This window comes from Pristiophorus japonicus, chromosome 10, assembly GCF_044704955.1.
Source record: "Pristiophorus japonicus isolate sPriJap1 chromosome 10, sPriJap1.hap1, whole genome shotgun sequence".
Taxonomy (NCBI): domain Eukaryota; kingdom Metazoa; phylum Chordata; class Chondrichthyes; family Pristiophoridae; genus Pristiophorus; species Pristiophorus japonicus.
This window is the reverse complement of record NC_091986.1, coordinates 203998149-204014967: the sequence shown is the minus strand read 5'-3', so window position 1 is coordinate 204014967 and position 16819 is coordinate 203998149. Positions and strand designations below refer to the sequence as shown.

Sequence of the window (16819 nt, the reverse complement as noted above, 5' to 3'; positions counted from 1 at the left end):
TTTCCTCTGGCTGGGAAGTCTAGAACCAGGGGTCACAGTCTGAGAATAAGGGGTCGGCCATTTAGGACTGAGATAAGGAGAAACTTCTTCACTCAGAGGGTGGTGAATCTGTGCAATCTCTACCCCAGAGGGCTGTGGAGGCTCATTCTTTGAGCATATTCAAGACAGAGATCAATAGATATTTGGATATTAAGGGAATCAAGGGATTATGGGGATAGTGCAGGAAAGTGGAGTTGAGGTCAAAGATTAGCCATGATCTCATTGAATGGCAGAGCAGGTTCGAGGGGCCGAATACCCTACTCCTGCTCCTAATTCTTATGTTCTTATTTGAATGTGCCTGGCTTTGCAGCCAAGATATTCTTTCCTGCTGATATGGGGCACTGATTCTTTGAGCTCAGGGAGTCGGAATCTGTCCTCTGCGGCCGACGTGCGGTGACCTTTCCTCCCTCTTAGCCATTTGCTTCGCTTTTCTTGAGCAAAGCATTTCTGTGGCAGAAACAGGCAGCTGCCCCGCTCCACCTCCCCACAACAGCGAGCAAAGGAAGTCACCACACTGCGATCCGCAGCCGCAAACCCACGTCTGAGCACGCTGTCGCAGACAGTGCCGGGACCGACAGTCTGACAAGGCACTACTTGGGTTTAACGCCTGCGTCTTCTCTGGTATCGTGCGGCTGTGAGTTTAGGAAGGGTGTGCCTGCCGAGTGCGTATCGAATGTGCTCTGTGTTATTCATAGCTCAGTGGGCAGCACTCTTGCCTCTGAGTCAGACGTTCGTGCGGGCTCAATCCCCACTCCAGAGACTTGAGCACAAAGTCGAGGCTGACACTCCAGGGCAGTGCTGAGGGAGTGCTGCACTGTCGGAGGTGCCGTCTTTCGGATGAGACTTTAAACCTCTCAGGTGGGCATAAAAGATTCCGTGTTGATATTTTGAAGAAGAGCAGGGGGAGTGATCCCCGGTGTCCTGGCCAATATTTATCTTTCAACCAACATCTCCAAAAAGCAGATTATTCCGATATTATCTCATTGCTGTTTCTGGGAGCATGCTGTGCGCAAATTGGCTGCCATATTTCCAACATTACTATATTCAAAAAAGGAGGCAGACAAAATGCAGGAAACTATAGACCAGTTAGTCTAACATCTGTGGTTGGGAAAATGTTGGAGTCCATTATTAAAGAAGCAGTAGCAGGACATTTGGAAAAGCAACATTCGGTCAGGCAGGGTCAACATGGATTTATGAAGGGGAAGTCATGTTTGACAAATTTGCTGGAGTTCTTTGAGGATGTAACGAACCAGGATGGATAAAGGGGAACCAGTGGATGTGGTGTATTTGGACTTCCAGAAGGATTTGACAAGGTGTCACATAAAAGTTTACTGCACAAGATAAAAGTTCACGCCGTTAGGGGTAATATATTAGCATGGATAGAAGATTGGCTAACTAACAGAGAATAGAGAGTTGGGTAAATGGTTCACTCTCTGGTTGGCAATCAGTAATGAATGGGGTGCTGCAGGGATCAGTACTGGGACCCCAACTATTTACAATCTATCTTAACGACTTGGAAGAGGGGACTGAGTGTAACATAGCCAAGTTGGCTGACGATACAAAGATGTGAGGAAAGGCAATATGTGAGAAGGACATAGACAGGCTAAGTGAGTGGGCAAGATTTTGGCAGATGGAGTATAATGTTGGAAAGTGTGAGGTCATGCACTTTGGCAGAAAAAAATCAAAGAGCAAGTTATTATTTAAATGGAGAAAGATTGCAAAATGCTGCAGTATAGCGGGACCTGGGGGTACTTGTGCATGAAACACAAAAGGATAGTATGCAGGTACAGCAAGTGATCAGGAAGGCCAATGGAATCTTGGTTTTTATTGCAAAAGGGATGGAGTATAAAAGCAGGGAAGTCTTGTTACAGTTGTACAGGGTATTGGTGAGGCCACACCTGGAATACAGCATGTAGTTTTGGTTTCCATATTTACGAAAGGATATACTTGCTTTGGAGGCAGTTCAGAGAAGGTTCACTAGGTTGATCCCGGGGATGAGTGGGTTGAGTTATGAGGAAAGGTTGAGTAGGTTGGGTCTCTACTCACTGGAATTCAGAAGAATGAGAGATGATCTTATAGAAACGTATAAGATTATGAGGGGGCTTGACAGGTGGATGCAGAGAGAATGTTTCCACTGGTGGGGGAGACTAGAACTAGAGGGCATGATCTTAGAATAAGGGGCCGCTCATTTAGGACTGAGATGAGGAGAAATTTCTTCTCTCAGAGGGTTGTGGAGCTGTGGAATTTGCTGCCTCAGAGAGTTGTGGAAGCTGGGACATTAAATAAATTTAAGACAGAAATAGACAGTTTCTTAAACGATAAGGGGATAAGGGGTTATGGAGAGTGGGCAGGGAAGTGGACCTGAGTCCATGATCAAATCAGCCATGATTGTATTAAATGGTGGAGCAGGCTCGAGGGGCCGTATGGCTTACTCCTGCTCCTATTTCTTATGTTTTTATTACAACAGTGACTGCACTGCAATAAAAAAAAAGGGCTCCATTGGCTGTAAAGCGCTTTGGCACGTCCTGAGCTCGTGAGAGGCGCTATATAAATGCAAGTCTTTTTTTTCTGCTTATGTTTCTTTTTACCAGATTCCTCCCCTTGTATCCTGACGCCGCCATCCCTTGCTGGGTCAGAGTTTAATAGAAGCCCTGTTGTACCTCGCTCATGTGTGACCATCATCATCATAGACAGTCCCTCGTATCGAGGATGATTTGCTTCCACACCAAAAAGGGATGAGTTCACAGGTGTTTCAATGAAGGAGCTAATATTCCAGCTCCCGAACTACATCCTGAAGGGTGGAAGATGCCTGTGCTTGGATTTTTTTTAACGTGTGGTGGCCGTTGCACACCAGTCACCACACGGGCTTGACAGAGCTCGGTTTTGGTCCAGTGGCAAGGATTAACCAGGACGACTGGAGACCAGCTCTGCTGCACGGACCTAGTGCGCACACATATCGCAGTGTGGGCTGGCCCCGTGCTGCCCCCTAGGCTTCGATCACCTCCCTCTACGAACTCTTGCCCCGACCTCCCCGCTCCCACTGTACCTGCCCGCACTGCAATCAGCAACCTGGATTTGGGTGACGTCAAATCGAGTCACTCTCTTCGAAGCCAGCGCCCTCCTGCAGCAGCATGCTGCTCCCTCTAATGGCTCTGCAAGTGGCCAGCAAAGAGGAGCCGAACCTGCTCTCAGCCCGTCTCCGTGCCCGTACTGTCTCCACTGGGGGTGGGGGTCACTGGGATCGGGAGCAGGCGCGGGAATCCCAGCTGGTGCTGTCCCCTCCCTGTCACAGCCGCGAGCCGCCGCGGCAGATTACGGGAGGCACCTGCGTCGCGACCCCGTGGTCACGAGCCTCTTTTGTGCGTCGGTGGGATGGCAATTTGCAGCTTGCCGCCAGCGTCTGTTTGGCTTGCGGCGGGAGGAAACGTGCCGTTGTGTCAGCACTGGTGCATGGGCGGGCTTCAGATAATTCTGTACCTTTTGCGTTGTGGTCCAGCAGGTGCATTGTGGCTCTCGCAGCTGGCACTTGCAAGAGTATTGTAGCAGCGATTGGTAGTGCAGCTGACACTAGCCAGGTGCAGCGCGAGTAACGGCGGGGGGGGGGGGGGGATGCTGTCGGTGGGGATGTATCTTTTGCAAAGCTCTTGCACTGGGCATCGGCAGCTGAATGAAAGCTATTTCCGCAAAGGGGAGGTGTTGGGGTTTGGGCGGTGGGGGGGCGGGGTGCAGTGTGTTAATGTGCGATGCGATACAGTCTCATGCCCCATAGCTGCACTGCCAATTGGTGTCTGCAGAGCGTCTGAGCTAGTCAGCCATCCACCTTCTTGGATGGGGCGGAGAGAAAAACGATAAAACTTTATAATATTTAACATTTTATTGCAAAATAATTTTTTTAAAAACAGCCCAGAATTTGTTGGGAATATATTTGTTGGCGAGGTTAATGCACACGGCTTTATTAGAAAGAAAGAAATACTTGCATTTATATAGCACCTTTCACGACCACCGGACCTCTCAAAGTGCTTTACAGCCACTTAAGTACTTTTTGGAGTGTAGTTACTGTTGTTATGTGCGGAACGCAGCAGCCAACTCCCATAAACAGCAATGTGATAATGACCAGATAATCTGTTTTTGTTGTGTTGACTGAGGGATAAATATTGCCCCAGGACACTGGGGATAACTCCTCTGCTCTTCTTCACAATATTGACATGGGATCTTTTACGTCCACTTGAGAGAGCAGACGAAGCCTCGGTTTAGCGTCTCATCTGAAAGACGGTAACTGCAACAGTGCAGCACTCCGTCAGCACTGCACTGGAGTGTCAGCCTAGATTTTTCAGAGAAGATACACTAGATTCATTCCGAAGATGAGAGGGTTGACTAATGAAGATATTGGAGTTCAGAAGAATGAGAGGTGATCTTATTGAAACATATAAGATAATGAGGGGGCTCGACAAGGTGCACGCAGAGAGGATATTTCCACTCATAGGGGAAACTAAAACTAAGGGCCGCCCATTTAAAACTGAGATGAGGAGGAATTTCTTCTCTCACAGTGTTGTAATTCTATGGAATTCTCTGCGCCAGAGAGCTGTGGAGGCTGGGTCATTGAACATATTTAAGGCAGAGTTAGACAGATATTTGAGTGATAAGGGAGTAAAGGGTTATGGGGAGCAGGCAGGGAAGTTGAGCTGAGCCCATGATCAGATCAGCCATGATCTTATTGAATGGCGGAGCAGGCTCGAGGGGCTAGCTGGCCTACTCCTGCTCCTATTTCTTATATTCTTAAATAGAATGCCGATTGGCACTTCAGGTCGGAACCGGTTGGAGGCTGTGCAGTGCGGGCCCTCGACCAGTTCTGCAAGCGTTGGAATGAAAGAGGCCCAGCTAAAGCCAGGTGGTGAATTATTGTCGTGGGCCCCAGAGGAGCGAGTGTGCGCTGGGTGGAACATGGCGGCAATAAAATAGAAAATCTAAACTAGCTGGTGGTGGAGGAAGGAAGGAGGAAACTATATCTCAGGCAAGGCAGATAACAGGGTAGAAGGCAGACATAGAAACATAGACACCCAGTGAGACAGACATGAACCAGAGGTAGGTGGGTAATAATGAATGTGAAAAGTTGTCAGCCTATCATAAGATATGTATGCATGGATGCTAGAAGCATTAGGAATTAGAAATCAGAACTAGAATCATACAGCACAGAAAGAGGCCACTTGGCCCATCATACCTGTGCTGGCACTATCAAAGAACTACTGCCCTGCAATTTTTTCTTTTTCGAGTATATATCCAATTCTCTTTTGAAAGTTACTCTTAAATCTGCTTCCACCGCCCTTTCAGGCAGTGCATTCTGGATCAAAACAACTTGCTGTGTAAAAAAACTCATCTTCCCATGGGTTCTTTTGTCATAAGAACATAAGAACATAAGAAATAGGAACAGGAGTAGGCCATACGGCCCCTCGAGCCTGCTCCACCATTTAATATGATCATGACTGATCTGATCATGGACTCAGGTCCACTTCCCTGCCCACTCTCCATAACCCCTTATTCCCTTATCGTTTAAGAAACTGTCTATTTCTGTCTTAAATTTATTCAATGTCCCAGCTTCCACACCTCTCTGAGGCAGCGAATTCCACAGCTCCACAATCCTCTAAGAGAAGAAATTTCTCCTCATCTCAGTTTTAAATGGGCGGCCCCTTATTCTAAGATCATGCCCTCTAGTTCTAGTCTCCCCTATCAGTGGAAACATCCTCTCTGCATCCACCCTGTCAAGCCCCCTCATAATCTTATACTTTTCAATAAGATCACCTCTCATTCTTCTGAATTCCAATGAGTAGAGGCCCAACCTACTCAACCTTTCCTCATAACTCAACCACCTCATCTCTGGAATCAACCTGGTGAACCTTCTCTGAACTGCCTCCAAAGCAAGTATATCCTTTCATAAATATGGAAACCAAAACTGCACGCAGTTTTCTGGGTGTGGCCTCACCAATACTCTGTACAACTGTAACAAGTCTTCTCTGCTTTTATACTCCATCCCCTTTGCAATAAAGGCCAAGATTCCATTGGCCTTCCTGATCACTTGCTGTACCTGCTTACTAACCTTTTGTGTTTCATGCACAAGTACCCCCAGGTCCCGCTGTGCTGCAGCACTTTGCAATATTTCTCCATTTAAATAATAACTTGCTCTTTGATTTTTTTTGGCCAAAGTTTCCAATATTATACTCCATCTGCCAAACTTTTGCCCACTCACTTAGCCTGTCTATGTCTTTTTGCAAATTTTTTGTGTCCTCCTCAAACATTGGTTTTCCTCCCATCTTTGTATCGTCAGCAAACTTGGCTACATTACACTCGGTCCCTTCTTCCAAGTCGTTAATATAGATTGTAAATAGTTGGGGTCCCAGTACCCCACTGGTTACTGATTGCAAACCCGAGAATGAACCATTTATCCCTACTCTCTGTTTTCTGTTCATTAGCCAATCCTCTATCCATGCTAATATATTACTCCCAACCCGCTTGTCAATTTGCTTGAATCTCTGTCCTCTGGTTACCAACCCTCCTGCCAGTGGAAACTGTTTCTCTCTATCTACTCTGTCAAAAACCTTCATAATTTTGAACACCTCTATCAAATCTTCCCCTTCAACCTTCTCTGTTCTAAGGAGAACAATCCAACTTCTCCAATCCCTCAATCTCAGTCTCTGTTGGCAGTAGGGAACCAAAATTTAGTGGGATTTTCAGACACTTGGCTAAATCCAGTGGAATGACATGAATATGACAGTCAGGAGTACAGAAACTTGTTAAAAGGATGATCAGAGGGGATAAAAAGATACCAAGTAAAATGTATAGCTTTAGACTCAGAATATACCAATGAGAACTGTCTTTCAGTATTTCAATAGGAAGAGGATCATAAGGGAAGAAATCAACAACAACTTGCATTTATATAGCACCGTTAACATAGTAAAACATCCCAAGGCGCTTCACAGGAGTGTTGACACTGAGCGACACAAGGAGATAATAGGGCAGGTGACAAAAAGCTTGGTGAAAGAGGTAGGTTTTAATGAGCACCTTAAAGGAGGAAAGAAACGTAGAAATGCGGAGAGCTTTAGGGAAGGAGTTCCAGAGCTAAGGGCCAGACAACAGAAGGCACAGCCGTCAATGGTGGAGCGATTTCAATCGGAGATGCTCAAGAGGCCAGAATTAGAGGAGCGCAGTTAACTTGGTGGGCCATCAGGCTGGAGGAGATTACAGAGATAGGGAGGGGCGAGGCCATGGAGGGATTTGAAAATAAGGATGAGAATTTTAAAATCGAGGCTTTTCTTAACCAGGAGCCAATGTAGGTCAGTGAGCACAGGGGTGATGGGTGAGCGGGACTTGGTGCGAGTTAGGACACGAACAGCAGAGTTGTGGATCATTTCAAGTTTACGGAGGAGAGAGTGTGGGAGGCCAGCCAGGAGTGCATTGGAATAGTCCAGTCTAGAGGTAACATGGGTGAAGGTTTGAGCAGCAGATGAGCTGAGGTGGGGGTGGAGTCAGGCAATGTTACAGAGGTGGAAATAGTTGGTCTTAGTAATGCTATAAAAGGTGCAAACAGACTTGAAACTGAGGATGGGCACAAAATCATCTGAATGACCACCACAAGCTTTCACAAATGAAGACCGAAGCAGCACGCCCTCCCCAAACAAAGATATCCAAGTAACATTAATGACTTTGTTCTAAACCATATAGGATTCTGAAACAGTCCAAATGAGCACCAAACAAGTAAGTCCCTGGGGATTGTTGGTGTCTATCCCGGAGTGCTGAGAGAGACAAGGAAGGAGATTTGTGAGGTACAGTCTCCTCCACTTAAAATGTCCACGTTTAAAATGAGCAGTCGCTTACATCGGCCAAAAAGCAGTTACCATTATCCATTTGCATTAACATCAATTTCAAAGATGCCAGTTACAGAATCTTAAGCGCTCCATTTATTTCCGGCTGTGTGTTTACTCACTAGCTCATACCTCGTTAAGGCGAACTGATGAAAAACGAAATGTACTTGTGCTGTTACCTCTACTTATTAATGTTCATGGTGAGTATATATTACACAAAGCAAACTAGTGAGATTTGTTTTGCTCATTGAAGTTAGATTGAAAGACCTTTCCTTGTAACTCACAAAATACAAATCCTATTTTCCTTTATCAATTAAATATTTCCCCATTTCCAATTATCTTCTCCTGGCAGTGCAATAATAGTGTACTAGAAAGACACTGCCTGTGGAGAAAGAACGGTGAGAGGACGGTTCCTGTCCATGATTTGTTGCTCTCTGAAGTGGAAGTAAAAGATACCACGGCACTATTTCGAAGAAGACCATCATCATCATCATAGGCAGTCCCTTGGAATCGAGGAAGACTTGCTTCCACTCTTAAAATGAGTCCTTAGGTGGCTGAACAGTCCAATACGAGAACCACAGTCCCTGTCACAGGTGGGACAGACAGTCGTTGAGGGTAAGGGAGGGTGGGACAGATTTGCCGCAAGCTCTTTCCGCTGCCTGCGCTTGGTTTCTGCATGCTCTCGCCGATGAGATTCGAGGTGCTCAGCGCCCTCCCAGATGCACTCCCCCCACTTAGGGAGGTCTTTGGCCAGGGACTCCCAGGTGTCGGTGGGGATGTTGCACTTTATCAGGGAGGCTTTGAGGCTGTTATTGTAATGTTTCTTCTGCCCATCTTTGGCTCGTTTGCCGTGAAGGAGTTCCGAGTAGAGTGCTTGCTTTGGGAGTATCCTGTCTGGCATGCGGACAAAGTGGCCTGCCCAGCAGAGCTGATCAAGTGTGGTCAATGCTTCAATGCTAGGGCTGTTGGCCTGGTCGAGGATGCTAATGTTGGTGCGTCTGTCCTCCCAGGAGAGGTGTCCTGGCAAATATTTATCCTTCAATCAACATCACTAAAACAGATTATCTGGTCATTATCTCATTGCTGTTTATGGAAGCTTGCTGTGTGCACATTAGCTGTCGCGCTTCCTACATTACAACAGTAACTGCATTTCAAAAAGTACTTCATTGGCTGTAAAGTGCTTTGGGATGTCCTGTGGTTGTGAAAGGCGCTATAGAAATGCAAGTCTTTCTTTCTTCCTAAAACCCTCATTTGATTTGAAGCCACTCTACAAGGAACTTAGGAAATGGGCTAAGCTGGAGTCAAGCCAAACTTTGAGTCGTGAGTTCTTTTTAAGTCATGAAAACAGATTATCTGATCATTATCACATTGCTGTCTATGGGAGCCTGCTCTGCGCAAGTTGGCTGCTGCGTTTCCGACATTACAACAGTGACTACACTTCATAAAGTACTTAATGGGCTGTAAAGAGCTGTTCTGAGGTCATGAAAGATGCTATGTAAGTCTTTTATTTTATTTCCGAGAGTACAACTCAAGAGCAGTACTGGCATAAGCCTCAAATCAGGTTTTATCAGGTGGGAAATGGCGCAGATGCAAGGAGATCTAAAGATAGGAACATCAATTTAAATATATTGCAAGAGGATAAGGGGGCAATTTTAACGCACCCCTGCAGACGGGCAATTGAAAGTGCTGCAGTGTGCTTCCCGCTCAGTTCTTGCTGCTTTCACACCAACCACCATTTTATCCGGGTTTTTTAGTGAGTAGAGGCACTCCCCAATTGGAATGCTATAATGTCATTCGGACTCCCACCGCTACTTTAACTCAAAATTGTGCGGGTCCCACCCTGTAAAGCGCTTTGGGACGCCTGGCGGTGGTGGAAAGTGCTATAAAAATGCAGGTATTTTTTTCTCTTTAGTGCAACATGCTGCAGATATCTAACCACACGTCTCATGGTTTGATGTCCAAAATATCAGATTTCGCTTAAAATGTCAAAATCCGGGGCGTGACTAGATGTAAGTGATAATAAATCACTTACCTCAACATATCATTTCCCCTTTGCATGATTTTCATACTGTTTAGTTGCTGGATTCGGCCATGAGGAGGTGACATGGAGAGGTCAGATTCTGTCTCTTCCTCTTCATCTCCAACCATGACATCTTTCACATCTCCGCTTCCCTGGCACCATGTCCCTTTTTGTCAATCCCTCTCTCTACTTGCCACTACTTCACACGTTGCCTGTTCCCCCTGTTACTCCACCTGACTCAATCCTGCTCGAATTAGCCAACGGTCACCCTCTACTCATTTGGTATGCGCTGCCAAGCCCATTGCGTCACCCATCATTGTCTCTCCCAGCACAGCATCCCCAGTCCTTCATTTCTGGCAACCAGCTTGCCTGGCTTGCGCCTTGTCGGGGGTTAACATCTCTAAACCTCGTCTCCATCATTCTTATGTAGTCCATTACCCCTCCTCTGTCTCCACTGGAACAATTTTAACTCCTGATCACACTTGTGTCGACTATATAATGTTTACTCCCTTGCAACCTTGTTTATCGACGGGTTCTGACCCTTACAGAAACTTGGCTTACAAGTGGTGCCTTAAGTACATAAAAACATAAGAAATAGGAGCAGGAGAAGGCCATACAGCCCCTCGAGCCTGCACTGACATTCAATAAGATCATGACTGATCAGCGGCCTCAACTCCACTTTCCTGTCCGATCCCCATATCCCTTGATTCCCCTAGACTCCAAAAATCTATCGATCTCAGCCTTGAAACTACTCAACAGACTCAGCATCCACAGCCATTTGGGATAGAGAATTCCAAAGATTCACAACTCTCTGAGTGAAGAAATTCCTCCTCATCTCAGTCTTAAATGGCTGACTCCTTATCCAGAGACTGTGACCCCTAGTTCTAGACTCTTTAGCCAGGAGAACCAATCTCTCAGCATATAACCTGTCAATTCCCCTCAGAATCGTATATGTTTCAATGAGATCAACTCTCATTCTTCTAAACTCTGGAGATTATAGGCCCAATATACTCAATCTATTCACTCTACTCAACCTCCACCCTCCTCAAAGAAGCTTTCTCTCCCAGCTGCACTTTGCATCATTTAAACCATCAAAATCATAGAGGCAATGACACCAAATCTCCTCTTGGCCTCTTCCCCTACTCACTTGCCACAGTCTGCTCCTTCAAGCACCTTACCGTCTTCCATCCCTGCCACCTCTCACTTCAAATATTTGCCATTCATCACCCTCCCAAGGACAAAGTTGACCTCCTTACTAAGGTCCTGTTCTGTGCCTCATCATCAACCTGCTCATAACCTCCCCAATACCCCTCTCCTCTGATTTCTCCATCCTCCTTTCTTCACTCAATCTCACTCTTCACATAAGTTCTTCCACCCAAACCAGGGGGCACCCTCTCAACCTCGTCATCTTACTTGGCCCTTCCATTTCTCAAGTCCCGATCGTTGATAAGGCTTTTCCCTGACCGGTACTTCTTTCCCTTACTACCTGTATCCTGCTACCTCTTTACAACCTCAGTAGCCTTACCTTCCAGACCTGGAGAAGAATCTGCTCCAACTCCCTCACAGACTCATTTTCAAACTACCATCTCCATCTGAACCTTCCATCCATCGTCTCGCCTCTGGCATTGTTGACTTGTTCAACTGTTTCCTCGCCTCTGCCATTGATACTGTTGTTCTCGCCAAATCTCTCACCGTTTCCACCACTGCCATCCGTCTGATACTCTTCCCATCTTCCCTCCCTTAAACCCAGGGGCCACATACTACTGTGCACCTAGCACACGACCGCTCCAGTAACATCGGCAGAACCTGTTAAGCACAACCATGCCTACTTCTCCTTATCTAAATCCACCCACTACTCCAGAAAAACAAAAGGCATGATTGCTTCTCTCTCGGATGACCCACCATCTCAAAACCCTTTCCCTCGCACCTCCAACCTCACCTTCCACACAAAATTATTCGAAAGAAGAATAAAAGACTTGCATTTACATAGCGCCTTTCACGACCATCGGACACCTCAAAGCACTTTACAGCCAATGAAGTACTTTTTGGAGTGTAGTCACCGTTGTGATGTAGGAAATGCGGTGTGGCACTGTTGTAATGTAAAGCGCATAGATTCCTTTGCTTGTATTTTTGAGACCCACTGTACAGCTGCCTCTACCCATTCCCAGTCCCCCCACTCATCCAACCCTATCCACTCTTTAGCTGATGATACCACTCTGCTTTCAGCTTCCTTCAGACTGCCTGTCAGACAGGTGTCAACCTGGCTCAGTGGTAGCACTGTTTCCGCTGACAGGAGGGCATCGGTAACCAGAGGCCATGGATTTCAGATCAGAGGGGAGATGAGGAGACAATTTTCTTACACAGCCAGTTGGTGTGATCTGGAGGTCACTGCCTGAAAGCGTGCTGGGAGCAGATTCAGTAGTAACTTTCAAAAGGGAACTGGATAAATACTTGAAAAGGAATCATTTTCAGGGCTATGGGGAACGAGCAGGGTGTGGGGTGTTTGGAGGGAGTGGGACTAATTGTTTGGCTCTTCCAAAGAGTCTGCACATGCAAAATAGGCTGAAAGGCCTCCTTCTGTGTTGTGTGATTCTGTGATGGTTTTGTGCACGAAGTATTTCTCTTCGTCTGTGTTCATGTTTTTTTCTAAAATTAGTAATCAGAGGAAACTTTGATGGAATGTGTTTACCATGTCACTACAAAAAGCGATCAGCGAACTTGTATAAGAACAGAAGAACATAAGAAATAGAAACAGCAGCAGGCCCCTAAAGCCTGCTCCGCCATTCAATAAGATCATGGCTGATCTGATCATGGACTCAGCTCCACTTCCTCGCCCGCTCCCCATAACACCTTATTCCCTTACCGTTTAAGAAACTGTCTATTTCTGTCTTAAATTTATTCAATGTCCCAGCTTCCACACCTCTCTGAGGCAGCGAATTCCATAGCTCCAGAACCCTCTAAGAGAAGAAATTTCTCCTCAACTCTGTTTTAAATGGGCAGCCCCTTTTTCTAAGATCATGCCCTCTAGTTCTCGTCTCCCCCCATCAGTGGAAACATCCTCTCTGCATCCACCTTGTCAAGCACCCTCATAATCTTATACCTTTCGATAAGATCACCTCTCATTCTTCTGAATTCCAATGAGTAGAGGACCAACCTACTCATCCTTTCCTCATAAGTCAACTCGCTCATCCCCGGAATCAACCTGGTGAACCTTTACTGAACTGCCTCCAAAGCAAGTATATCCTTTCGTAAATATGCAAACCAAAACTGCACGCAGTATTCCAGATGTGGCCTCACCAAAACCTTGTATAACTGTAGCAAGACTTGCTTTTATACTCTATCCCCTTTGCAATAAAGGCCAAGATACCATTGGCCTTCCTGATCTCTTGCTGTACCTGCTTTTGTGTTTCATGCACAAGTACCCCCAGGTCCCGCTGTACTGCGGCACTTTGCAATCTTTCTCCATTTAAATAGTAACTTGCTCTTTGATTTTTTTTTCTGCCAAAGTGCATGACCTCACACTTTCCAACATTTTACTCCAAAAGGCAAATGTTTGCCCACTCACTCAGCCTGTCTATGTCCTTTTGCAGATTTGTTGTATCCTCCTCACACATTGCTTTTCCTCCCATGTTTGTATCGTCAGCAAACTTGGCTACGTTACACTCAGTCCCTTCTTCCAAGTCGTTAATATAGATTGTAAATAGTTGGGGTCCCAGTTACTGGTTGCCAACCAGAGAATGAACCATTTATCCCGACTCTCTGTATTGCTCTGTGATAGCCTCGAATAGAAAGCTTTTTTGTGATAGCCCTATTGAAACAACACCAGGGGTCCAATCCATACTCAGCATCGCCAGTTGTTCAGTTGCACAAATGAAACTCGTGGGGAAAAAGTTTTTAAACGTCTAGAATGCCCCTTCACCACGAAGTGCCAGGTCTGCATTACCAAAATGACTTCCCACGACCACACAATCAAAAACCAGAGTGAAACCTTGTCAGTCTTTATGTCACAGTCATTTAAATTTCAGTTAAAAGCAGACAGCTTCTTTAAAGATCCTGTAAATATGCTCTGTAATGGTGACATATGTAAGGTGTTCGTTTTCCACTCTACTTTGATTCATAGACCTCGGGAATTACAGGAAGAACTCCACATAACACAAAGTTTAGGCTTAAACCCAACTGTTAGTTTATTACACAAAAAACAACTAAAAATTACAGAATAAGACTTCTTAGAGAATTGACCGAAGACATAAAAACACCCATCCAGCCAGTTGCTGCTGTTGTTGATTGTAGGCTCGTGGTCTTTGATCCTTGACCAGTTGTTCCTCTCCGATGTTCCCTCCTTCTCGTTCTGCTTGTCGATCTGATGTTCTCCTTCTCGACCTGAGCTGTTGTTCTCAGTTCTTACTTATATATCCATTTGAGTACACACATCTCCTACTGGGCTGCTTTTCACTTAATGTGTCTGGATGAGTCTCGATGGCTGTGATGATGGGTCTGGATCTGTTTGGATGGCCACAATTTGCACACGGAATCGACAGGGCAAAAAAATAACTTCTTATCTTTTATGCCCCTTATCCAAAAATGCACGCCTTGTGGGATCCTTTGTGGCCCTGGGTTTTCGCAGACTTAATAAGAACATAAGAATTAGGAACAGGAGTAGGCCATCTAGCCCCTCGAGCCTGCTCCGCCATTCAACAAGATCATGGCTGATCTGGCCGTGGACTCAGCTCCACTTACCCGCCCGCTCCCCATAACCCTTAATTCCCTTATTGGTTAAAAATCTATCTATCTGTGACTTGAATACATTCAATGAGCTAGCCTCAACTGCTTCCTTGGACAGAGAATTTCACAGATTCACAACCCTCTGGGAGAAGAAATTCCTTCTCAACTCGGTTTTAAATTGGCTCCCCCGTATTTTGAGGCTGTGCCCCCTTGTAGTCTCCTTAGGGAACTGGTTTCCCCCCTCTGGCCAATTAATCCAGGGGCTCCTCTACGTGATTGTATCTAACCCTTTGTCTCGATGTTTAATCTGGTCTCGCTCCTGACCGCAGAAATTGCATTAATCAGTGATGAGTCACCACCTGCCCCAGGCTGGAGCCCTTTTTCCAGTCTAACAGTCCCAAAGGTTTCTTTTGAACCATTTTAGTCCGTGGCCTCTTGCTGTGCCTCGATCGTGAAACTGTGTAACATTACACATGGCAAGATTTAACACGCACAATGGCACATCAGTGACTTTTCTTTTCTGTAATCGGAGGGCAAAGCCTCCATGACACATTCAGTAAAGCAAAAAGGGCCTGATTTTAACTTGTACCGACTGGCTTTGAGGGGGGCGTTACCGGCCCTTTAAATGCAGTCGATCGACTTACTGCCTCGATAACACCAATGGTGCGGTGGCTGCCATTTTGAAAAGGGCCTACGCTGGGTGCCCCAAAGTGCCTGCCTGTTTCAGGCGGTGGAACCATTTCAATATGCAAATCTGGTGTCCTGGGAGGTCACTGAATCGCCATTTTAGGTTGGACATGGTCGTAATGTGCACCGTGCGCGCTCTGACCATTTCCACGGGCGGCAGAGGAGTAAGCGTCCAGCTGAGACGTGTCGGGTATTATTTCTGTGGGTCCAGGAGGAGCAGGAGTGGCTTCAATGGAAAGGAGGTTCAGAATGGGTCTGTAATGGGTTTATGCTCCGACCAACAGAGTTGCAACTGTTAGGGGGCCTATAGACTGCGCCTATAGATTCGTGGGCCGCCGTGACCTGTGTGAGAATACCACCGCAGGTCGGGGCTGTAAATAGAGATGGAGCACTGGGCCCTGGAATATCGTGGCAGAGGTGCGGCGAATGAAGGCACGGGGCCTAGAAGAGCCGAGGGCCATGGGGCAGCACGGACCAGCCCACACTGCGATATGTGTGTGCACTAGGTCCGTGCAGCAGAGCAGGTCTCCAGTCGTCCTGGTTAATCCTTGACACTGGATAAAGGCCTTGCTCTGTCAAACCCGTGTGGTGGCTGATGTGCAACGGTCACCAGATGTTAAATAAAATTCACGAACAGGCATCGTCCACCCCCTCAACTGGAGTTCAGGACTGGAACATCGGGTCCTTCATTGAAACATCTGTGAACTCATGTGGAAGCAAGTCATCCTCGTTCGAGGGACGGCTTATGGTGATGATGATGGTAAAGGGGGGCTTGTGCGATGGTGCCCATTTTACACCCAAAGTTAAAATAAGCATCCTCTTCCCCCAGTAAGTAGACATGTTCAAGTACATTCATTTCTCCTGGTTTCTGCTGTTCGGTTGGGCCAAGGACACAAGGGCATCTGCCCAACCTGCAGTCCTATTGGATGAAAGTCTCCCCTCCGCTCTCTATTAAGGTCCAATGTAAAATACATTTGGAGAGTTTCAAACCAGTTACTAATAGACACGGAGGGAAATATTGGGCAGGACATTAAAAATTACAACATTCATTCCATCAATGTATCCTCTCTTTCTTTGCTAGAAGTGTACCATCCATTTTCTTCTTTGTTTTGCTCTTAAAGCATCACAATTGGACATAAACATTTTAAATCACATGGCTTCATGTAGTCAGTGCAGCAGAAATACAAGGAGGCAGGATTCAAGCGGTGAATGAGAGCAGCTTGACAGAACATTGTCGCGAGTAAGCTCTTGAAATCACAGCTTCCATTACTTTCAATTAGACAGAGTGATGTCTAAATTACAACAGTGGCTGCACGTCAAAAGGACATAGAAGGCGCCATCAAAAAATCGGTTACCCTTGTCTTAACTCGCACCAAGTCCCGCTCACCCATCACTCTGTGCTCGCTGACATACATTGGCTCCCAGTTAAGCAACTCCTCAATTTAAAACTTCTCATCCTTGTTTTCAAATCCCTCCATGGCCTTGCTCATCCCTATCT

At 46.2% G+C, this 16819-nt stretch overlaps 1 protein-coding gene across 1 annotated transcript in view; it reads left to right on the top strand.

Moving 5' to 3' along the window:
* The window catches only part of LOC139274908 (P2Y purinoceptor 8-like), a 40290-nt gene that overhangs the window by 726 nt on the left and 22745 nt on the right, over nt 1-16819 (top strand). The window lies entirely within an intron of this gene.